Source organism: Canis lupus, chromosome 5 (genome assembly GCF_011100685.1).
Source record: "Canis lupus familiaris isolate Mischka breed German Shepherd chromosome 5, alternate assembly UU_Cfam_GSD_1.0, whole genome shotgun sequence".
Lineage (NCBI taxonomy): Eukaryota > Metazoa > Chordata > Mammalia > Carnivora > Canidae > Canis > Canis lupus.
The window spans coordinates 5,564,579-5,589,854 of record NC_049226.1 but is presented as its reverse complement, the minus strand read 5'-3'; the positions used below and the strand labels follow the sequence as shown (position 1 = coordinate 5,589,854).

General features: G+C 36.6%; 1 protein-coding gene across 6 annotated transcripts in view; it reads right to left on the bottom strand.

Moving 5' to 3' along the window:
* Positions 1–25,276, bottom strand: part of ARHGAP32 (Rho GTPase activating protein 32) — a 291,250-nt gene that overhangs the window by 131,949 nt on the left and 134,025 nt on the right. The gene's annotated exons all lie outside the window — the stretch shown is intronic.

Sequence of the window (25,276 nt, the reverse complement as noted above, 5' to 3'; positions counted from 1 at the left end):
AGGTCCAACTTCATTCTTTTGCATGTGGATATACAGTTTTCCCAGCACCATTTACTGAAAACACTGTTCTTTCCTCCACCAAACAGACATGGAAATCTTATTGAAAATCAATAGACCATAAATATGATGGTTTATTTAGGGGCTCTATTCTATTTCATTGGTCTATAAGTCTATCTTCATGCCAGTACCACATTGTTTTGATTCCTTTAGACTTGTGTTAAGCTTTAAAATTAGGAAGTGTGAGTCATTCAACTCCATTCTTCCTCAAGATTGTCCTGGGTACTCAGAATCCTTTGAGGATTCATATGAATTTTAAGATGGGTTTTTCCACATCTACAAAAAAATGCCATTGAAATTTTGATAAGCTTACAATGGAGAGGTAGATCCCTTTGGGTATTATCATCTTAAGTGTATTTTTTTTTTTTGTTAAGTGTATTGTTTTATTGATTTTGGTGCTACTGTAAATGGAATTATTTTATTTCCTTTTTCAGATTATTCACTTTTAGTGTATAGAAATGCAACAGATATAGGAATAATTTTAAACTTAGAAACTCTGTTGAATTCATTTATTTAAATGAGTTTTCCTGTGGAATCTTTATGATTTTCTACGTATAAGATCACATCATTTGTGAGGAGGGATAATTTTGCTTCTTTCTTTCCAACTTGGATGTCTTTTATTTTCCTTGCCTAATCACTCTGAATCACACTGAATAGAAGTGTTGAGAGCAGGCATGTGCACCCTGTTGCTGATGTTAGGGGAAATGCTCTCAGTTTTTCACCATGCATATGATGTTAGCTAGTAGGTTTTTCATATTTGGTTTTTATTCTGTCAGAGAGTTTCTTTCTGTTCCTGGTTTGTTGAGTGTCTTTATCGTGAAAGGATGCTAAATTTATCAAATGCTTTTGATGCATCAACTGAGATGATCACATGGGTGGTTTTTTTTTTTTCATTCATTCAGTTAATGTGCTATTTCACATTGACTGATTTTCATATGCTGTATTTCTGTTTGTGTTATGAAAACATCCGGAGATAGATAGCAGTGATTTTACGTAACAATGTGAATGCACTTAATGCCAATGAATTGTATAAAATGGTTGAAATGGCTAAAAAACAAAAAACAAAAGCACAGGAAACTCACAACTGTCTGTTCCATCTTCCTAAAGGCAGAAGTCTCCCAGAAGTATTAAATTTAAAATGTATAACACGTGGTATGCAGGGATATGATGGAATATTATTTAATGATTAAAAACAATAAAATACTAATACGTGCTATGGCTTAGGTGAAATTTGAAAACATGTTAAGTGAAAAAAGCCAGTTACAGAAAGATCAGATTGTATGATTCCATGTGTACAAACATCCAGAACAGGCAAATCTACGGAGACAGAGAGTAGATTAGTGGTTAACAGGGCAGGGTGGGCAGAGAAGTCAGGGGTTGTTGTACAGGCTTAGAAGGGAATGAGAATGGCTGATAATGAGAGCTGGATTTCTTTTGGAACTGATAAAAATGTTCTAAAATTAGACTTTGGCAATGGTGGCACACATTGTGAATCTACGAAACAACAGTGAATTGTATACTTTAAGCATATGAATTACATGGTGCACAAATTCTCTCAGTGAATGAGTTTTGAAAATGGATTTTTTAAAGATGAAAAAAATCAAAAGAATTTCAGTAATTAATAGTATTTAATTTTAAAATGTAACTGAAAAAATATTCATGTTAACAATACTGTAAGCTGCCTAAAAATAAATAAAATAAAAGTGTGCAGAATAGAATATCAAATGAAATTACAAAGCCTTACTGAAATATGTGAAAGAAAATACAAATAAATCCAAATAGATTTAATAACTCACCATGATAAATACAGCAATTATCCTCAATTAACCTATATGTTAAGTGCAATTCTTATCAAAATTTAAATAGTTTATTTTTCTTCCCAAGATTTTTCAAGGGAAATGCAAAATGTATATGGAAAAAAATGAGCCCAGAAGAACCAAGATAATTTTGATGAAATCAGGAGACTTACCTACACAGGAATCAAGACTCACTATAAAGCTACCATTCAGTGCTTCAGATCAAGAGGCAGAACTTCCCTCTCCACTTCTGAATTTATGCTACACTTGTAACTGTCTGAACCAATAAAATGTGGAAAAAGCAATATTCTGGGACTTCCAAGACTAGTCATTAAAAAGTCTAACAGTTTCTGCTTTCTTAAGAGTCCTAATAAGCCTGCAGGTCAAAGGACCACAGTACACTACTGAACAAAGAATTCATGGAAGAGGCCGTGATGGATGAAATACCATGTGGGGAGAGAGATCACTGAAGCCGCACCAAACATTCATTAAGTAAGACCAACAAAGAACCTTCTGCCTGAGTCAATCCAAGGAATCAGGAATCATGAAACACAATAAAAAAGTTGTCATATTAAGCCACTAAATTCTTTTTTTAAAAATTTTTTAAAGATTTTATTTATTTGAGCGAGAGAGCATGGCATGAAGGGGAGAGGGAGTGCGGGGTGGTGGGGGCAGAGGCAGAGGGAGAAGCAGACTCCCCACTGAGCAGGGAGCCCAACCCAGGGCTCTATCCCAGGACCCTGAGATCATGACCTAAGCCAAAGGCAAAAGCCGCTTAACTGTCTGAGCTATTCAGGCACCCCAAGTCACTCAGTTCTGAGGTGTTTGCTAAACACTAAGTAATAGTAACCTATTAATTAAGACAGGGTGATACTAGCGCAGGGATAGACTATGGACCAATGGATGACGCAAGATACCCAGATAACTAACACATATATTTGGACATTGACATATGACCCATCAGGCCTTAAAAATCACTGAGAAAAAGAATTACTATTCACTTAAAGTTTTAAGATAACTAGAAAGGAAAAACAGACCCCCACCTTACGCCATATCCAGTGAATAATTCCGGGTAAATTAAACAGCTAAGTAAAAACAAAACCTTAAGAGGTAAATTTTTTTTTAAAAGTAAAAAAATAATAAGGGAGATAAAAGAAAATGCCCACAGGGCCGGAAGAATTTCTTAGCTAAAACATGAAAAGAACAAAAACAAAAGACTGGTAAAACTGGCTACATCAAAAATGTTTAAGGATTCATAGAAGGGACACCATAAACCAAGTAAAAAGATGAGTCACAAACTGGGATAAAAATATTTGTATCATGCATTTGACAGATTTTTAACTATAATATATAATGAAAAAATGAGATACATATAAACCTATCTCAACATCTTGAAAAGCACCTGGAATTTAAGTGAGGATCATTATATATTTAATTAATTACTGAATAAACAAACATTGCCTCACTGGAAAACAGTACAAACCTTTCCTTATAGATTCTCTTCTTTCTCCTGATTTCCTAAAGTAAACAAATAACATACCATTGACCAACCTAATCATCTTAGATTCCTCTACTACTCTCTGTCCCCACACATTCTCTTTTTATATTCTGATGGTCAAGATGTAACCTCAACCTTTAATTATTATCTTTCTTATCTCCCAAAACTTGTCTCTCCCACCTGTCCCTTTTCTCCCATTCTCCACTGCTACTTAACTGGTTCTGAGCCTCTCAGATCTGGTCTACATGACTAGAGAATGGATAACTACAGTAGTATTCTAATGGGTCTCTATCCATTTTCCATTACACATGGATCATGGTACTCTCTTCTCAAAATCCCACACCACCTTCTCAGTTCCTACTAAGAAAGGAATTTAGGGGTGCCTGGGTGGCTCAGGCAATTAAGCAACCAGCTCCTGATGTCAGCTCAGGTCATGATCTCAGGGACATGAGATCAAGCCCCGCACTGGGCTCCACACTGGGCATGAAGCCTGCTTGGGATTCTCTCCTCTCCCTCTGCCCCTCGCTTCCTCATATACATACACGCTCTCTCTTTTTTAAAAAAAAAAAAAATGTAATTTAAATACAAAGTCCATACACTATAGATGAGCCTTGAAGAAAGGTAATTTCTCCAAGTATCTTCTAAAGCATGTTTTTCCTGATCCATCCCCTCCCTTCCAGGTACCTTTGTATATGTTATTTTTCCTTGCTAAACACCTTCACTTCTATCTCTGCATATCTTAAATCTATCCAATCTTCAATAAAGTCTTTCTTGATTGCCACAGGAAATAACTTTCTCACCTCTAAGAATTCCTACAACATGCATTACATTTTTCTTATCTTACTATGTTTATTGGTATATTGCAAGTTTCCCCTGTGGGAAGAATCTCTTATCTACTTCATCAGTAATATTCATATAAGTATCAAGCACATACAGGTATTCAGTAAAACCATTTAGAATTGTGGATTTTAAGACATCTGATGAACAAATCTGAACAGCACTGTATTTATACAGAACCTGAATCACAGGTACTAAGAGTATACACTCAGAAAGATTAGGGTACGTTTGCGTTGAGAAACTTATGACATAAATGTGATGACTTAAATTATGTTTATTTCCTTCAACTTAATGATGCCTCAATCCTTTGTTTATAAGGAACAGAAAACAGAATTCTAAGTCCCTTACTTCAAAATTCTTTACAAATCTATTTTTGGAGTTATTTTTCCTATACTGAATTCACTTTTCTATCACCATGGAAACCAATCTGCAATTAGTGTTGTTAGAATATTTAAAAATACAACTCTATTCAGCAAGCATTCAAATGTTCAAAGAAGTCCTTTCTTTACATGGGAGGGAAGAAATCTGTAGCGTTAAGGCAGGGTAAAAATCACCCCACCCACATAAAAAATTATTCATCAAAGTCTCATCAACAGCTTGCAAATGGGGCACATAAAGACTTCTTTTCTTCATCTTTTATAGACCTATTATGTTTGCAATTTCACTGTGACATACCTATGGAGTTTATAAACATTTTCCTTCACCTCTATAACCTGTAGTATATGTAGAAAATAAAAAATAATTTGTTACACAATATCGTGCTCTACTCACACTTACTGTCAACATCCTAATAATCAACACCGAAAATACTACTTTAGAACTATTGAGTTAGGGGATCCCTGGGTGGCGCAGCGGTTTAGCGCCTGCCTTTGGCCTAGGGTGTGATCCTGGAGACCCGGGATCGAATCCCACATCGGGCTCCCAGTGCATGGAGCCTGCTTCTCCCTCTGCCTGTGTCTGCCTCTCTCTCTCTCTTTGACTATCATAAATAAATTTTAAAAATTTAAAAAATAAAATAAAATTTATTTAAAAAAAAGAACTATTGAGTTGAGGAAGCTGAGTGGAAGAATAATCCTACATTAGAGTTATATCTGAGGCGGGTAATAAGTGAAATAAATTCTAATTTCAGCACATAAGGGGAAAAAATCAATAACAGACAAAATTGCTCTTCAAATTTCTTAGGAAAAAGCTAGAGAACTAAATGCATCTTAATAAACCTGTTTCTCCTTCAGATTGGAATACAGCACTATTTCCTCAGCTGATTACCAGATATAGTAAGTGGTTTGCTCAACTTTATTTTTTTTTAAGATTTTTTCAAATTCTAGTTAGTTAACATACAGTGTAATATTAGTTTCATATGTACAATATGTGATTCAACATTTCCATACATCACCCAGTGCTCATCACAACAAGTGCTATCCTCACTCCCCATCACCTACTTCACCCATCCTCCTACCACCTCCCACCTCCCCTCTGGTGACCATTAGTTTGTTCTCTATAGTAAGAGTCTGTTTTGTGGTTTGCCTCTCTTTCCCCTTTTTTTCCCTCTGCTCATTTGTTTTGTTTCTTGAATTGCGCATTTGAGTGAAATCATATGGTATTTGTCTTTCTCTGACTGACTTACTTCACTTAGCATAATACTCTAGCTCCTGCCATATTGCTGCAAATGGCAGGATTTCATTCTTTTTTATGGTTGAGTAATATTCTGTTAAATATAACAGAATATTTTATATATTCTGTACACACACACACACACACACACACACACACACATATTTCTTGTCCATTCATCATTCTTTAAATACCAGAATCAGGGACACCTGGGTGGCTCAGCGGTTGAGCGTCTGCCTTTGGCTGAGGTCATGATCCCAGGTCCAGGGATCAGGTCCCACATCAGGTTCCCTGCAGGGAGCCTGCTTCTCCCTCTGCCTAGGTCTCTGCCTCTCTCTGTATGTTTCTCATGAATAAATGATATTTTAAAAATAATTAATAAATAAATACCAGAATCACCCTCAACTCAACAAGATGCCCACAACCTGACAGCAGTACTGCTAACTCACTATGTGAACTTTTCATTTCAAATCATCCCCTTAAATGACAATGATTTCCCAGCATAAGAAGAAGTATTAGTACAGGATGTGCAAAAAAAATAGGGATGAAAGTTTATTTGTTTCAGTTTGAGGGAAAAAAAAATTCTTCAGTAGGGGTGGCAACACTAAAACTATCACGGATTTGTTTCAGAAGGTTATGCACATAATTATACTTTTACGTAAAACTATTTTTTTAACTGTCTATTAGCTGGAACACTATACATAGTATTTACAAGATGAGGAACTAACCTTTTCATTGGTTTAATTCATTTTTCTTAATGACTTAAAAGTTCCACTGACAGGTATCAAAAACTTGTTGCTGGTACGTATTTCTATAAACCTTAATATTCACATCTAGATAAATTCTCAACTAGGAAGAAAACCCAGTCTGTTTCCAGAAAAAAGCAGTCAATAATCAACTGAATTAGTCAATAATCAACTGAATTGGTAAATACTACATATTTAAAATATACTAGGTATTTAAAATACTAAAACTGGAAGCGCAGAATCTACATGCTATCTTACCCATTAACAACTTGTGAACAAGATCCTCAATGTTTCTATTTAAAAGGGGAATGCAATGATGTGTTTTCTCTGGTTTCTTTTACCATTATTTTTAATCCTTAAACATTCTAAATACATTTACAATTTCACTATCCTAACTCATAGGTTTAATTCTATCTGAAAGTGAAGCTAAATTTTTAATTACAATTACAAAAATCATATTATTTTAACTTACTTTCTTCATTTCACAATTTTATATAAGGTTATTTTCTATGTTAAAAGGAATATTACATCTAAATAAACTGATTAGCAGATCACCAAGAATATTAGCAATAGTCTCTCTTATAAGGGAAAGTTTGTCACAATATTCCTTATAGTTATACAGCTTCTTATTTGCAAAGAATTTCTTCACCTGCTGCCTCAATTCTAACAACACTACACACTCAGGTCATCAGAAAAAGTATTTTCATGTTTTACATATTATGGTCTGTCTTCACCAAAGTTTCTTACAATATCCGTCTTTCTCTAAAGTTCTTTAAAATGTATTGAGCGAAAAAAAAATGTATTGAGCGATCTGTTTTGGTTTTTAATGGTCACCTCATTTAATTCCCAGAGTACTGAGTAATATATATTGAAATAGTTACATTTATTCCTGTTTTACAAATGAGGAAACTGAGGACCAGGGAAGGTAAGGAGTTTACACGTGACCACACAGGTTACAATGCATGACTGTGCATCATACTTTTTTCCCTTCAACTACATGAAAGGTGTAAGATATTCCAGATCTATGGTTTGCTCCTTTTTGTTAAAACAAGCATTTTGTCATTTTGTCCTTTCCTAGCACTTTTATAATCAAGAATATGCAGAATGGTTCTATGACCTTTATTCAAACACAGACAGCCCCACTTACCAAAGTTGTGATCTTGGGTAAGTTCTTAAACTTTTTTTACTTCAATTCCCTCATCTGAAACTATTGTGAAGAGTAAATGAGGCGATATATAAATAGTATTTAGTGTAATGTCCAGCTCACAAAATGCATTGAATAAATACTGACCTGCATCTTTTTTTTTTGACCTGTACCTTTTATTATAATTCTGATTAATTCATTTAAAATGAAACTCGAGAAGGGGAGCTTATTTTAAATTACTACTTATCAACATTTTTACATTCAGGTCAAAGTGTACTGCCTCTTTCCACATTTGTCAACATCAAGATGAGAATGCATCTGACCATACAAGGCTGTAGGAGCACTTCTAAGTCCCCTAATCAGATGCTTTAGCAGAGAACACTCAAGAAAAATAGGTATTTAATTCATATTTTTCCAATGCTTTATTTCAGATAAAACCTGAGCTGCTCCTGCATTCAGGTTCATTTAACTTAATGCTTTATATGAAATCAGATAAAAATAAAACATTAATTCATAGCTTCTGATAAACAAATGACAAAAGAAAATATAAAGCACACATATCCGTATTAGTTTAGTGTCCCACACGCTAGATGGCAGTACTACATAAAGCAGGAAGAAGAGTGCCTCAAACAGGTAAACCAGAATAAGCTGATTATATCTTTGCACATTGCAAGAGTTTTTTTTTCCTTCTTACTGAGAAACATTTCATGAAATGTGAACAAATGTTTGTGGAGATGAGAAAACAGAACGAAGTGCAATTATGACAGTAAATGTAGGAATTTAAGTGCATGGAGGAGTTAAGACGACAGAGGAATAGGGGGACCTGTCTTTCCTCCTGAACACAGCAAGTTACCAAATAACTCTGAACACCCAAGAGACCAGTCAGAGGTCTGGGGCGACAAAGAACTGCAAGTCTACACGTAGACAAGCGCTCACATTCTGGAAGGCGGGAGGTGCAGAGCTGAACTGGGGGAGACGCGGCAGCAAGGAACCCACCGCAAAGTACCCCAAGCAGCGCAGCTCAAAACCCCAACTTTCAGGAGTCTGCCGTGGGGGCCGTGCCCGGCTTGGACGTGCTCAGGCAGCGAAGCAGAGCAGAAGCCCAGTGTGCAGGTGTGGCCTGGGGACCCCCGGGCCCCCAGAGTGAGCAGCCCCAACTTGCGGCACTGTTCCCAGGCCCGAGGGCAAGAAGGCTGAGAACACCAAGTCTTGGTGTGGGCTGTCGCTGCTCTGCCCTAAGCCGTGAACCCTGCGCAGTCCCTGCCACCAAGGCCTGGGACAGGCTCCCCGGGATGGGCTCCAGGGGACAAGCTCCCCAGGACGGGCTCCAGGAGGCAGGCTCCCCGGTACAGGCTCCCCGAGATGGGCTCCCAGAGGAGGGGCTCCCTGGGATGGGCTCCCAGAGGATGGGCTCCCCGGTACAGGCTCCCTGAGATGGGCTCCCAGAGGATGGGCTCCCCGGGACAGGCTCCCAGAGGATGGGCTCCCTGGTACAGGCTCCCCGGGATGGGTTCCAGGAGGCAGGCTCCCCAGGACGGGCTCCCAGAGGACGGGCTCCCTGGGATGGGCTCCCTGGTACAGGCTCCCCAGGATGGGCTCCAGGAGGCAGGCTCCCCAGGACGGGCTCCCAGAGGACAGGCTCCCTGGGATGGGCTCCCTGGTACAGGCTCCCCAGGATGGGCTCCAGGAGGCAGGCTCCCCAGGACGGGCTCCCTGAGATGGGCTCCCTGGGATGGGCTCCCTGGTACAGGCTCCCCAAGACGGGGTCCCAGAGGACAGGCTCCCTGGTACAGGCTCCCCAGGAGGAACAGCATGGGACCACCCACAGGAGCCCTGAATATTTGGAGTTTTTAAATCCCTGAGATAAAAAAGCTTGGACACAGGCACGGTGAAAACAGAGTTCTGACGGAAAACGGGGACACGAGCATGACTGACTGCCCTCCTGTGAGGGCTCCCTGAAGAGTGGGGGCACCATCTTTCAGCCCTGGGATTGAAGGTCAGGGCGCCCTGGTAGTCATCCTGCCAAAGGCTGAGAGCCTTCGGGAGGGAAAACGGCATCACCTCATGGAGGCCAGGGCTGCTTACATGAGCCAGGCCACCCCCTGCTCCTGGGGGTGCATTTCTACAAGGGCAACTCTGAGGGAAAATCAGAACAGGCCTCTCCTCCAGAAACCAGTACAAACAACTCACTGGCACCAAAGCTTCACTTCTAGAAGAAACAGCATCTAGCTTCCCTTTTACTTTTATTACTTAGTTTATTATGTTTTCATTTATTTTCTTTTTAGTCCTTTTTTATTATCAATTTTATTTTTATATATACTTTTTATATATTTTTGTTCACCTTATTTCATTTTATTTTGTTGTTTTCAGATTTAGATTCTTTTAACAAGCAAACCAAAACACACTCAGGATCTAGGGCTTTGTTTTCTTTTAGGGATTTTTTTTTCCTTCCTTCCTTTCTTCCTCCCTTCCATCTTCTCTTTTCTGAACAAAATGAACAGATGGAGAAATTCACCTCAGTAGAAATCTGAACACAAAGCAGAACTCATGGCCAGGGATTTAAGCAATACAGATATGCGTGATGTCTGAACTAGAATTTAAAACGATTATAAAAATATTAGCTGGGTTCAAAATATGCATAGAAGACACCTGAGAATCCCTTACAACACAGATAAAAGAACTAAAATCTAGTCAGGCTGAAGTTAAAAATGTTATAACCAAGATGCAATCCCAAATGGAAGCCATTAAGGATGGATGAATCAGAGAAAAGAGTGAATCAGTGATACAGAAGACAAAATTATTGAAAATTATGAAGCTGAAAAGAAGAGGGAAAGAAAGGCAGCAGACTATGAAAGTATATTTAGGGAACTTAACAGCTTATTAAAACATAGTTAACATTCATATCATAGGAGTCTCAGAAGATGAAAAAGGGATAGAAGTTTTTTTTGAACAAATTATAGCTGAAAACTTCCCTGGTGTGGGGGAAGGACACAGATATCAAAATCCAATAAACACAGAGAACTCCCATTAAACTGAACAAAAGCTGAACATCACCAGGGCATATCATAGACAAATTCACAAAATACATGGACAAAGAAAAAATCCTGAGAGAAATTTTTAGAAATCCTTAACCTACAAGGGAACACAATCAGATTTGTAGCAAATCTGTCCACAGAAACTTGGCAAGTCAGAAAAGAATGGCAGGAAATATTCAAAGTGCTGAGTGGGAGAAATATGCAGCCAAGAATTTATTTATTTATTTATTTATTTATTTATTTATTTATTTATTTATTTATTTATTCATGAGAGACACACAGAGCGAGAGAGAGAGGCAACAACACAGGCAGAGAGAGAAGCAGGCTCCATGCAAGGAACCCAATGTGGGACTCGATCCCGGACTCCAGGATCATGCCCTAAGCTGAAAGCAGATAGATGTTCAACCACTGAGCCACTCAGGTGTCCCGTAGCCAAGAATTCTTTATCGAGCAAGGCTGTCATTCAGAATAGAAGAGATAAAGAGTTTCCCATCCAAAAAAAAACTAAAGGAGTTCATGACCACTAAATGAGCCCTGCTAGAAATATTAAGGAGAACTCTGAGTGGAAGAAAAAAGACCAAAAGCAACAAAGACTAGAAAGGACCAGAGAACATCACCAGAAACACCAACTCTACAGGTAACACAGTGGCACTAAATTCATATCTTTCAATAATCACTCTGAGTGTAAACTGACTAACTGCTCCAATCAAAGAACATAGGGTATCAGAATGGACTTAAAAAACAAGATCCACCTATATGCTGTCTGCAAGAAATGCATTTTTTAAAGATTTATTTATTCATGAGAGACACACAGAGAGAGGCAGAGACACAGGCAGAGGGAGAAGCAGGCTCCTCACAGGGAGCCCAATTTGGGACTCGATCCCTGGACCTGGGATCATGACTGAGCCCAAGGCAGACGCTCTACCACTGAGCCACCCAGGCATTCCAAAAGACTCATTTTAAACCTAAAGACACTGAGGATTGAAAGTAAGGGGATGGAGAACCATTTATCATGCTAATGGACATCAAAAGAGAAAAAAAAAAAAGCCAGAGTAGCTATATTTGTATCAGACAAACTAGATTTTAAAACAAAGACTGTAACAAGATATGAAGAAAATCATTATATCATAATAAAGGGTTCTATCCACTAAGAAGATCTAAAAACTCTAAATATGTCCCCAACTGGGGAGTACCCAAATATATAAATCAATTAGGAATAAATATAAAGAAACCCATTGATAATAGTGCAGCAATAGCAGGGGACTTTAATGTCCCACTTACTGCAAAGGACAGATCATCTAAGCAGAAAGTAAAAAAGGAAACAATGACTTTGAATGACACAGTGGACTAGAGGAACATCACAGATACATTCAGAACCTTTCAAACTAAAGCAGCAGAATACACATTCTTTGTGAGTGCACATAAACATTCTCTAGAAGAGATCACATGCTGGGTCACAAATCAGCCCTCAACAAGTACAAAAAGATGGAGATCATATCATGTATGTTTTAGACAACAACACTAGGAAACAAAGTCAACCACAAGAAAAAATTTGGAAAGATCACAAATACATGGAAGATAAAGATCATCCCACTAAAAAAGTGAACGAGTTAACCAGGAAATCAAAGAAGAAATTTAAAAAATATATGGAAGCAAATGAAAATGAAAACACAATGGTCCAAAAACTCTTGGGATGCAGCAAAGGCGGTCCTAAGATGGAAGTATACTGCAATACAGGCCGACCTCAATATGCAAGAAAAGTCTCAAATATACAACCTAAACTTATACCTAAAAGAGCCAAAAAAGGAACAGCAAAAAGCCTAAATCTAGCAGAAGGGAAACAATAAAGAAAGATCAGAGCAGAAATAAATGATATAGAAATGAACAAAAAAAAAAACCCATCAGTTAGTTATTCGAAAGAATTAATAAAACTGATAAACCTCCAGCAAAAATTATCAAAAAGAAAAGAGAAAGGACCCAAAAATATAAAGTCATGAATGTAAGAGGAGAAATCATGACCAACATCACATAAATACAAACAATTATAAGAGAATACTATGAAAAATTATATGCCAACAAACTGGGCAACCCGGAAGAAATGGATGAATTCCTAGAAACATATCAACTATCAAAACTGAAACAGGAAGGAATAGAAAATTTGAACACACCCATATCCAGCAAAGAAATTGAATCAGTAATCAAAAATCTCCTGACAAACAAAAGTCCCAGGCCAGATAGCTTCCCAGGGGAATTCTCCCAGATGCTTAAAGAAGAGTTATTCTTCTCAAATTTATGTTCCAAAAAATAAAAATGGAAGAAAATCTCCAAACTCATTCTACAAAGCCAGCATTACCTTGATTCTAAAACCAGACAAAGACCCTATTAAAAAGGAGAATTACAGGCCAATATCCCTGATGAACAGGGATGCAAAAATTCTGAATAAAATATTATCAAATAGCACATTAAAAGGTTTATTCAGCATGATCAAGTGGAATTTATTCCTGGATTGCAGGGGTGGTTCAATATTTTCAAATCAATCAACATACCACATTAATAAAAGAAAGTATAAGAACCATACGATCCTGCCAATACATGCAGAAAAAGCATTTAACAAAGTACAGCATCCTTTCTTTATAAAAACTCTCAACAGAGTAGGGATAAATGTAACATACCTCAATATCATAAAGGTCATACATGAAAGACCCACAGCTAATATTATCCTCAATGGAGAAAAACTGAGAGCCTGTCCCCTACAGTCATGAACAACATAAAGGATGTCTACTCTAACCATACTATTTAACATAGTACTAGAAGTATTGGCCTCAGCAATCAGACAACAACAAAAAATAAATAAATAAAAGACATCCTAATTGCTAAGGAAGAAGTCAAACTTTCACTATTTGCTGACAACATAACTCTTTATAGAAAACCATAGACTCCACCAAAAAATTGCTAGAACTAATACACAAATTCAAAAAAGTTGCAGGATATAAAATCAATGGGCAGAAAGCTGTTGCATTTCTATACAACAAAAATGAAACAACAGCAAAAGAAATGGAGGAATCAATCCCATCTGCAATTGCACCAAAAGCAGTAAGATACTAGGAATTAACCTAACTAAAAAGGTAAAAGACCTATACTCTGAAAACTATAGGACACTTAGGAAAGAAATTGAAGAGGACACAAAGAAATGGAGAAACATTCCATGCCCATGGACTGGAAGAACAAACATTGTTAAAATGTCTATACTAAACAAGCAATACATTTAATGAAATCCCTATCAAAATACCACCAGCACTTTTCACAGTGCTAGAATAAAAAATCCTAAAATTTGTATAGAACCACAAAGGGCCCTAAATATCTAAAGCAATCTTGAAAAAGAAAAAGCTAAAGGCATCACGATTCCAGATTTCAAGCTACATTACAAAGCTGTGGTCATCGAGACAAAATGGTACTAGCAGAAAAACAGACACATAGATTAATGGAATAGAATAGAGAACCCAGAAATGGACCCACAACTATATGTCAACCACTCTTCAACAAAACAGGAAAGAATATGCAATGGAAAAAAAGTCTCTTCAACAAATGGTGTTGGGAAAACTGGATAGCCACATTGGGAGAATGAAACTGGACCACTTCCTTACACCATACACAAAAATAAATTCAACATGGATGAAAGACTTCAGTGTGAGACAGGAAACCATCAAAATCCTAGAAAAGAACACAGGCAGAAACCTCTTTGATCTCTGCCATAGCAACTTCTTACTAGACACGTCGCCAGAGGCAAGGGAAACAAAAGCAAAATAAACTATTGGGGCTTTATCAAAATAAAAAGCTTCTGCACAGCAAAGGAAACTATCAACCAAACTAAAAGGCAGCCTTCAGAATGGGAAAAGATATTTGCAAATGACATATCTGATAAAGGTTTAGTGTCCAAAATCTATAAAGAACTTATCAAACTCAACACCCAAGAAAAAATAGTAATAATGCAGTGAAGAAATGGGCAGAAGACACAAAAGACACTTTTCCAAACATGACATCAGGATGTCTAACAGACACATGAAAGGATGTTCAGCATCTCTCATCATCAGGGAAATACAAATCAAAACCATGATGATACCACCTCACACTGGTCAGAATGGCTAAAGTTAAGAAACAACAGGTATAAGCAAGGATGTGGAGAAAGGAGAACCCTCTTGCACTGTTGATGAGAATGCCAACTGGTGCAGCCTCTCTGGAAAACAGTTTGGAGGTTCCTCAAAAAGTTAAAAATGGAACTACCCTACAATCCAGCAACTGCACAATTGCACCGCTTTGGGTACTTACCCAAAGGATACAAAAATACAAATTCGAAGGGGTACATGCACCCAGATATTTATAGCAGCGTTATCAACAGTAGTCAAACTATGGAGAAAGGCCAAATGTCCATCGACTGATGAATGGATGAAGATGTATACGGTATATACACATACAATGGAATATTACTCAACGATCACAAAATGAAATATTTCCATTTGCAACAACATGGATGGAGCTAGAGTGTATTATGCTAAGTGAAATAAATCAGAGAAAGACAAATACCATATGATCTCACTCATATGTGGAATTTAGCAAAGAAAACGGATGAACGTATGGAAGAGGGAAAAGAAAAAAAAGAGAGAGGGAAATAAGCCATAAGGGACCCTTAATGATAGAGAATAAACTGAGGATTGATGGAGGGAGGGGACAGATGCATTAGACACAGGTGATGAGTATTAAGGAGGGCACTTTTTATGATGAGCACTGGGTGTTGTATGTAGGTGATAAATCATTGACTTCTAGTCCTGAAACCAATACTGTACTGCATATATGTTAACTAAAATTTACCCAAGTAGAAAAAAATAAAGTCTTTATAACTAAAAAACAGAACTTAAAACTACGTGTAGTTTTACTTAAAACAAGAAGCCCTTTCTAAAAGTTGCTTATATTTATCTTTTTTTTTTGAGGTTTCAACTACTCTAAACAAAACATAATACAACACTTCTACATCAAAACCTGCAGCAGTTGTTCAAAGCACTATTTAGTGGAAAAATGTCCAAACTTCAATGCACTTAGTAAAAAACAGTGGCTAAAAATGAATAAAATATCAGTAATACCTACAGAATTTTATTTCTCTCAAGAAAAGTATATATAAAGTAAATTAATATTTAACAACGTTGATTTATGATAATACTAGTTTTTCCAACATCAAGCAAGTGCATACATACAGGTTATTTGCAACTCTTTTCCAAGAAAAAAAAAGAACTAAACTTTGAATTCAAGAAAAATGACAAAATAACAAACCTGCCAAAATGTAACATAACAAAAAGCATGATCAGGAATTAATAGTAAGAGAAGAAGGAAGAGTGGGAGAGAAAAAAGGAAGAAAGGACGAATGGAGAAAGAAAGGAAGAAGTGAAGGAAGAAAGAAAGGAGAGATGGGAGGAGGGAGGGAGGGAGGCTCAAGTTGATCAATCAAACCCTATGCTTGTGTGATCCCCCCTAGTCCCTACTAAGAGAATTTCTACTATCCTTTAAAGTATCAATCAAATATCAACTCCTCTGCTTAGCATTTTCTGAGATTTCAAAACAGTTAATTTCTCCATATTTACTGAATATATATGTACAAATAAATGAAGACATGAAATTAACCTCAAGGTAATATATCTTGATTCCAATATATACAATTGTCCTTTCATATTTTAGTCTTCCCATTTAAGTATAAACATCTCAAAAAAAAAGTTTAAACATCTCAAAAGAAAAAATGTCATCTTATCCATAAAACCACAAATACACAATAAGTATTTGTTAAATGACTGACCTCCCAGCATATCTAACAAGACAGACACATCATGAAGATGTCTTCCATTCAAGAGCACTACTGAACCCCTACACTAAAAGACTGTGCTGAGTTCTGCAGAAATAAAAAGTGAGATATCCCCCCCAAAGAGCTAATAATTAGGAATAAATAAAAATAGATCAAGTGGAAATTGAAAATGATACACAACTTGCATAAATTTGCAAATTTCAAAAATAAACTTAGCAACACCTGTCAATATTTTAAATGTATATACCCTTGGCCCAACCACTCATATAATATGATTTTATTTAATGCATATACTAACATCAATAAAACCTAGGATATCCATCAATAAGGAACTGATTAAATAAATTACAGTGTAACAATAAAATAAAATACTATATAATTGAAAATAATAAGATAAATACAAATTACTGAAGTAAAAAATATATATCCAAGATACATTTTCAAATAAAAAAGCAACTTTCAAGGCAGTGTGTATACTAGCAATCTATCTATACTTTTTTAAAAGATATAGATAGCAGGATAGATGGTTATAGCTAGAACTGTATCTAGAGATATTGCTATAAATTTTACAAAGAATCCTAGACAGACACATAATAGTGAACAAGAGAGAGCATAAAGGGAATTTAAAGTTGCATTTGTACATGTCATCATCCATTCTATTTGATGTTTCATTTTAAATATATATATATTTATATACTCATAAAGAATATATTCTTATCAGATAACAGTATTTAAATGTTGAAAAAACTAAAATATTAAAAGAGTATTTTTAAAGCAAATTTTATTTTTCTACATAAACTCATTTATCCATTCACTCAACAAATATTCATCAAATGATTTTTATGTGTCAGGCACTATTTTATGCTGAGGTGGAATAAACAGAATAAATAATAATAATTAGCATGCCAGATGTTGGTTTTATGGAGAAAAAATTAACTATGGGTGGAGATAAGGAATGCAGGTAACCAGGAGTTGCAATTTTATTTAGAGAATGTACACTCTCTGAGAAGATAACATTTCAGTAAAGAAATTCAAAGAAGGGAAGATAGTAAGTCATGTGACTATCCAGGGAGAAGAGCCTTTCCAAGTAGAGGAAACAGAAAAGTCCAGAGGTCCTAAGAAGGGAGCCTGGACATTGGATGAAGAGCAACTATGGCCAAAAAGCACTATGTCTCAGCAAAGAAGTAAAAGAATTAAGAGATGAGGTCAGACAGGTTAAGGGCAGATCTTATAAATCCTTTTAGGAAATGTTAAGAAATTTGACTTTTGCCATGAAGAAGATGAGAAGTAACTGGAGGGTTTTGAAATGGTAACATGATCCGATTTATATTTAAAAGACTCTTTCTTACAGTGTGCCAAATAAGGCTTTTGAAATAACCCCTCAAAAATGACCACAGTAGGGATGCCTGGGTGGCTCAGCAGCTGAGTGTCTGCCTTCGGCTCCAGTTGTGATCCTAGAGTCTGGGATCGAATCCCATCTCGGGCTCCCTGCAAGGAGCCTGCTTCTCCCTCTGCCCATGTCTCTGCCTCTCTCTGTGTGTCTCTCATGAATAAATAAATATTTTTCTAAATAAATAAATAAATATAACAAATGACCACAGTAGATAAAAGAGAAACAGGTAATGTAGTCAGATTTCTTTTAAATTTATTTATTTGAAATTCATTTGCAATTAAATTTATAAATATATATATAAATTAAATTTATTTTAAATTTTATTTTATTTCTTTTAAAGATAGAATTTTTGTTGTTGGTTGTTTAAATTCAATTATCCAACAGAATTTTTTTAAATTTATTTTAAAGATAGAGCCAAGAATTTTGCTGATGGACTGAATATGAAGAGTAACAGAGAGATGGTTCCAAGATTTTGTCTGGTCTTAGGAACTGGAAAGACAGGTTTACTATTTAACAACATGGACAAGACAGCAAGAGGAGCAGGTCTGAGGAGAGATTGTTCTAGGCATGCTAAATTTGAGATGCTGATTAGTCATCCAAGAGAAGATACTGAGCAGTCAGCTAGATATACAACACTAGAATTCAAAGAAGAGATTATGAAAATTTCCTCTGTAGGTTATATGATAAATAAACCAATAAAATTATTGGCCCAAATGAACCCTTATATCTAAATTATTCTATAAGCAACTGTGTTTTATGGTCTAAATAAAACTGAAGATCAGAATTTTTAACATTAGATTAAGAAAACTTATTTTCATTTTATGAAATGAAAGTCTTAAAGTCAAACATAATTCCACCTGGATTTTAAAAATTTCATGTTCAGTGACATCTTCTAGGATATAATGGCTACTGCAGCTACGGATTTTCAGTATGTGGGGAGTAGAAAGAGCTAGAAATACAAACACAAGAAATCCATAAGTGTAAGAGAAATTCTTAAGGTCAGAGTGAAAAACAAAGTATGGTAACTACAGAATGTCAACATTTGGGACATATTAAAAGCAACAAGTGAGTCAACAGGCAGCATGAACAATCTATGAGGATATAATAGTTGCCAAGCATAAAGTTGATGACTTGCTCCAGACACATTTAACCAAGTTTCATACTTATTTCCCCCTCAGAACATATTGTCAATCTTATATTAAATATACGTAAGGATTCAGGGCACCTGAGTGGCTCCGTCAGCTGAACATCTGACTCAGGGTCCTGAGATCAAGCCCCGGGGCAGGCTCCATGCTTAGCACGGAGTCTACCTGCCCCTTTCCCTCTGCTCCTCTCCCCACTCATGCTCTCACTCTCTCTCTCAAATAAATAAATAAATAAATAATCTTAAAAAAACAAGTTAGGGTTCCAGGAAAATGGTGGAGTAGGAAAGCACCAGGACTCTCCCACGTAGGCAACAGTTGCCTAGATGGCACAGTCAGCAGAATCTGTCTGATGCAATTATTTTATGACCCTGGAAGTCTACGGAAGGCCTGCAACTTCCAGAGAAAGTTCTGGAGAGTAAATTGCAGCTAATTTCAGTCCATTTCACCTGTTAGCACCGTAGCAGCTACCTATCCCCAATCCCTCAGCATTCAAGGAAACCATGCACACACTAAAGGAGCAGTGTGCAATCAGCTTGGAATAAGCAAAAAAAAAAAAAAAAGACCTTGTCCTACATTCACCAAAGAATCTGTGCTCTGAACTCTAATTGCTGTTTCCATGCTCAGCGGGGAGTCTGCTGAAGATTCTCTGTCTCCCCCTCCCTCTACCCCAACTCACAAGAGCATGCATTCTTTCTCTCTCAAATAAATACATAAAACTTAAAAGAAAAAAGAATAATAAGAAGAAAGAGATGGCAGCGAAAGCAACCTTGAAAAAGAATAACACAGCTGGAGGCATCACAATCACAGATTTTTAAATATACTACAAAGCTGTAGTAAGCAAAACAGTATGGTACTAGCACAAAAACAGCCACAAATAGACAACCCAGAAATAAACCTACCCTCTGACAAAGGAGGTGATAAATGGTGCTAGGAAAACTGAATAGCCATATACAAAAGAATGAATCTGGACCACTTTTTTATAGCATACATACCCAAAAAGAAACCCTCAAAATGGATTAAAGACTGACATGTGACCTAAAATAATAAAACTAGAAAAAAAATATGGGCAGCAATTTCTTTGACACAGGCCTTAACATTTCTCTAGATATATCCTCAGGCAAGGGAAACAAAAGCAAAAACAAACTATTGAGACTATACCAAAATAAAAAGCTTTTGCACAGTGAAAGAAATAATCAATAAAACAAAAGGCAACCTATTGAGTGGAGAAAGTAGTTGCAAATGATATATGTAATAAAGGATTAATACTCAAAATATATAAAGAATTTATACAACTCAACACACACATAAAAAAGTAATCAATTACAAAATGGGCAAAGTACCTGAATGGACATTTTTCCGAAAAAGACATACAGACAGCAAACAGACAAATAAAAAGATGCTCAACATCACTAAGCAGCAGGGAAATGCAAATCAAAACCACAATGACATCACCTTATACCTATATGAATGGCTAGAGTCAAAAACCCAAGAAATAGGGGCACCTGGGTGGCACAATTGGTTGAGCACTTAACTCTTGATTTCGGCTCATGTCATGATTTCAGGGTCATGAAATTAAGCCTCCCCCCACCCTTGAATCGGGCTCCACAATCAGCAGGCAGTCTGCTTGAGATTCCCCTTCCTTCTCCTTCTGCTCCTCACTCTTGGGTACTCTCTCTCTCTCTCTAATATAAATAAAACAGGACCACCTGGGTGGCTCAGTTGGTTATGCATCTGCCTTTAATTCAGGTCATGATCCCAGGGTCCTGGAATCGAGTCCCACATCAGGCTCCCTGTATGGAGCCTGCTTCTCCCTCTGCCTATGTCTCTGTCTCTGTCTCTCTCTCTCTCTCTCTGACTCTGTGCCTTTTATGAATAAATAAAATCTTTAAAAAAAATGATAGAGATGACAGAATGAATTGAAAAAATATAGTCCACCTATATGCCATCCAGAAGACCATCTTTAGATCAAAAGATACAGATAGGTTATATAGAGAAGTCCTAAAACTCAAATAAAAATAAAATAAAAATAAAAATAAATAAAAATAAAAATAAAATAAAAACAGGGGATCCCTGGGTGGCTCAGCGGTTTGGCACCACCTTCGGCCCGGGGTATGATCCTGGAGACCTGGGATCGAGTCTCACGTCAGGCTCCCTCCATGGAGCCTGCTTCTCCCTCTACCTGTGTCTCTGCCTCTCTCACTCTCTGTGTCTCTCTCATGAATAAATAAAATCTTTAAAACAAACAAACAAATACAAAATGGGTAAAGGATTTGAACAGACATTTCTCCAAAGAAGATCTACAATTGGACAATGGAGACATGAGAAAATGTTCAACATCACTAACGATGAGGGAAATGAAATTCTAATTTACTATCAGTATGGAAAAATGTTCAAAGATCTCAAATACATGGTCACCCAGAACTTCATCTCTTCTAAGTATTTGATTGTAAGTATCCCTTGGTGATATTTTGTGTTATCTCTATCCCCCATCATGCCACAGATTATCCATCCTCTCTTTACTATTGGAAACAGACTCACTAGTGTCTTTAAAGCTGATCAGATTGGAGAACCAGGAATCAAGGGGTAGAAATGGGAGTGGGACCACTCAATGAGACTCATAGTGACTCACTAGCAAAATGTGTGCTTCCCGGCCCTAAAACTGTGTGCTCTACTAACCTAGACATCTTAGTTCTAAAGGTAGGAATGCTTCCACAAGACAAAATAACATTTCTACTGACCTGGAAGTAAACCTAACACTGGCCACATTGGGCTCCTTATGCTTCTAAATCAACAGGCAAAGATAATGAGTTTTAGTGTGAGCTGGAATGGCTGATTCTGCTACTCTACATTAGAGGTAAAGAAGTATACATCTGAAATACTAGAGCTCCCTTAGGGCATTCCTTGGTATCACTGCCCTTCCACTGAACACAATGGGAAATTACCAGAACCCAATTCAGTCAGGGCTATTGATGGCCAGACCCGGAATAGAGGTAAGGGTCACCCCACCAGGTAAAGAATCACCACCAGCTGAGATTCTTCTCAGGACAAAGGGAATACTGAAGGTGAAGCAGAAGAAGGTGGCTATAATACCAGCTACAGCCACATGACCAGTTACACAAGCCAAGACCATAATTGCCAGGACTATTATCTACTTATTCTGGATATGAATATGTATGTGTGTGTCATAGTAAGTATCTTTGTTTTCTTCTCTCTTCACCTTATGTAAGATTTATATCATTGTACTTTGGTATTTTTAACATTACATCATAGTATTTGTTATAGGATATCAAGAAGAGTCAATTACCCAAGGATTTTGCATCCTCTTCTGGGAAGATGCTTAGAATATTTCTAGTTGTAAAAAATAGGTGATCATGATGTTAGGCAGAAGCATGACCCTTTAAATTGTTAGAGATTTAGTATAGTTTAAGGAATGCCAAGTTGGCAGAGTGGACTATGATTATTAATTTTAACATTAACTCCTGGTCAAACATTATTCAAATAATTCTGGGACATTATTTTTTAGATGAGATTGACATTTAAGTCAACAGACTGAGTAAAGCAGATTGTTTTCCATGATGCGGATAGGCCTCGTACAGTCAGCTGAAAGTCTTTAACAGAAAAAAATAAATAACCTCCCCTGAAGAGTGCACTCTACCAGCAGACTTCCCTTGGACTCATATTGCAGTATCAACCCTTCCCTCACTTTTCAGTCTATTCTGGAGATTTTGAACTTAATCATGTCTCCACAATCACAAAACAATTCCTTAACATAAATATCTCTCTCTCTTTCTCGCTCTCCCTCTTTCTCTCTCTCTCTATATATATATACACACACATACATACACACATATAAATTGGTTCTGTATCACCAGAGAACTCTAATATAGTCATATTTTTAAATAATAATAAAATAGACTCCTTTCAAAAAAGACTGGTGGGTACCACAGAATATATTGAAATAGTGGACCACCAATGATCCATACAACTAGAGGGACACTGCATCACAAAGAAGGCCATTAGCACTCAGCTCCAGTGTATGGTTAACATCCATTCTGACTGTTGTCACACTAGGGATTTTTAATATCACTTTATTTATAAATAAGAATTCCAAGTAACCTCAACATTCAAATTGGGCAGCCTGGGTGGCTCAGCAGTTTAGCGCCACCTTCAGCACAGGGCGTGATCCTGGAGACCCGGGATCGAATCCCATGTCAGGGTCCCTGCATGGAGCCTGCTTCTCCCTCTGCCTGTGTCTCTGCTTCTCTCTCTCTCTCTCTCTTTGTGTGTCTCTCATGAATAAATAAATAAAATCTTTTAAAACAAAACAAAACAAAAACAAAATTATGAAATTTACAGAAAAAATAGGAAAACAATTTCATAACTTCAGAGCAAGGGAGCACATTTTAAATTTGACAGAAAAACTATAAGCCAGGTTTGTGCTTCATATAACTACATGAAATAAAGAATAAAATAAATGAAGCCTGTACAATGAGAGCAGCATAAAGAAAATGAAATAACAAGCTATCATGTGGGAGAAGGTGTTTTCGTATACAAAAATAAAAAAGGGCTAGATGCAACATGAAAGAACATCCAAAATATGTAAAGCATTCTCATAAATGAATAAGAAAATACAAGCAAATTTATAAAACAAAATGAGCAATAGACCCAATTTAGAGTTTCAAGAAATAGAAATCTCAAATGCCCAATAAATATCTGAAAATACCTGCATTAGAAATCAGAAGACTGTAAATTAAAAAACAATGAGAGACATTAAAATCCCCATTAGATGGGGAAAATTGATAAGCATCAATCAAAAGTTGGCAAAGATATAGAACAGCAACTCTCATTTATTGTTTATGGGGGTATAAATTAACAAATCACTTTAAAAAGTAGTTTGGGGGCAGCCCCAGTGGCTCAGCAGTTTAGCGCCACCTTCAGCCCAGGGCATGATCCTGGGGTCCCAGGATTCAGTCCCACATCAGGCTCCCTACGTGGAGCCTGCTTCTCCCTCTGCCAGTGTCTCTGCCTCTCTCTCTCTCTGTATCTGTCATGAATAAATAAATAAAACCTTTAAAAATAAAAAAAATTAAAATAAAAAAATAAAAAGTAGTTTGGCTTTACTTAGTAAAGCTGGATCTGTGGGTCTGCTATAACCCTGAAATTCTATTCCTAGGTATCCATGAGAAATTCCTGCATATATGACCAGGATTTGTGTACAATAATGCTCACAAAGGTCAAAACTGACCATTCAAATTTCAAACAAAAAGAATGGATAAATTACTTGTGACATATTCATGCTGCAGATTAATATACAATAGTGAACAAACTGAATCTACTACAGACATCTACAGGGATCAATTTCACAAAGTTAAATGAAAGAAGAAAGAATACACTCAATAGTGAAACCTGCCCAGATTTGGTATTTCAACCTACCCCCCGTGCCCCTGGTCCTTCTTATCATATTCTACCTTTTTACCATAGCTCTTATCTTCTCAGCCATCCTCTGTGCTCTTTAAGAGCAGGTCTTTGGTTTGGGTTGTGGTTGCTGCTCACTAAAATAGCCAAAGCACCTACAACAGTGCCTGGTATATAGTACTTGCTCAGTATTTGCTAAATGGACTAAAGTAATTCCAATTATATAAAATTCAAAAAGAAGCAAACTAAACATCATGTTGATTTGGGATATAGAGAGTAAGATTATAAAAGATTATAATGAATATTATAAAAGTCATGGTATTAGTAATCTTTAGGGCAGAGAAGGCAAATACAACACAGAAAGGATACCCAGGAAATTTCTATTTCTTAGCCTGGACTTTAAAATGTACATATGAAAAAAAAAAAAAGAAAAAAGAAAATGTACATATGTATATGACATATATGTATACATGCATATGCTTTATAAGCATATATATACTTACACACTATACCTCACAATAAGAAAAAAATATCAAAACAAAACTTCCATTATTACATCCCCCCCACTTCACTCCTACTTGGATTTAACCATTATTACTGTGATCCCACATAAGAGTCCGTTAACAACTAGAATACTTCATGCTAAAACAATGGCAAACTTTGTCTAGGAATCTAATAGAAATTCTGATCCTATCATACAATTTTCAATTGAAATAGTTGTCATCAGGCATCAAGTATTAGTCAACAGAAGAAA